This window comes from Panicum virgatum, chromosome 9K, assembly GCF_016808335.1.
Source record: "Panicum virgatum strain AP13 chromosome 9K, P.virgatum_v5, whole genome shotgun sequence".
Taxonomy (NCBI): domain Eukaryota; kingdom Viridiplantae; phylum Streptophyta; class Magnoliopsida; order Poales; family Poaceae; genus Panicum; species Panicum virgatum.
Genome location: NC_053144.1, coordinates 5,590,600 through 5,591,512, shown reverse-complemented (window position 1 = coordinate 5,591,512; position 913 = coordinate 5,590,600).

Below are 913 nucleotides of genomic sequence, written 5' to 3'. Positions count from 1 at the left end.
CAGATGCAATGCAGATGCGTCGAGCATTCGCTCTACTTGATCACTTCCGTGGTGGTGGTGGTGGTGGTGGGCCCCGCGCGGCAGTGGCGGCGCGAGTGGCGAAGGGGTGGAGTCCGACTGGGACGCCGGGGTGGCGGGGTGCTTTGCGTAGCTGGACCACCCGCGGCTACGTGCCACTGACATGTAGGGCGGGGGACTCGATGGGCTGGGCCGGGCCGGGCCGAGCCCCGCTTCCGCTTCGCCCGTGCGTGCATGGAATGTTCGTTCGTTCTCTCGCCCCCACCGTGTTCGGCTGCTGTCGTTTTCGCATCTCGCAAAGCAAAGCAAAAAGGGGGCGTTGCGTCTCCATCAGTTCCTGCGCTGTGTGCGGTTCAGTCGTTCAGATGGATGGAGTCGCGCGGGTACAGTACAACGTGCAATCGTATGTGGTGTTAACGCTACCCCCTTTCTTTTTTCTTGATTAGACTGCACAAATGTTATTAATTAATCAACATAAATAAAAAGGCAAAAAATACGGTCGTGACTCCACTAAAATTGTGTTTCTCGCTAATTCTCTTATCTTGTTGGGTTTGTTGAGCTGTAAAAATGTGTTCACTCTAGCATTACTGGCCGAATGAGAAAATTAATAACCATCTAATCTATATCTATATTCTATCCTAGATGAGGTGGTCCGTCATGAGTCCTTCCTAATGCGTTCATTTTTTTTAATTTTTTAAAAATAAGTGGATGAAACATGGGTAAATGACAAATGCTCGAGGAATTATTGGAAGAAGAAGCCGGCAGCCGGCAGCCGACGCTCTTGCTAATTTCTTCGCTGTTCTGTGGTAGTCGTCAGTTTGATTCGCGAATGGATGATTATGATGGGTCGCGTCGCCGAATGCTCCGAGCTGCCGACCGGCCAGGTCCAAGCACT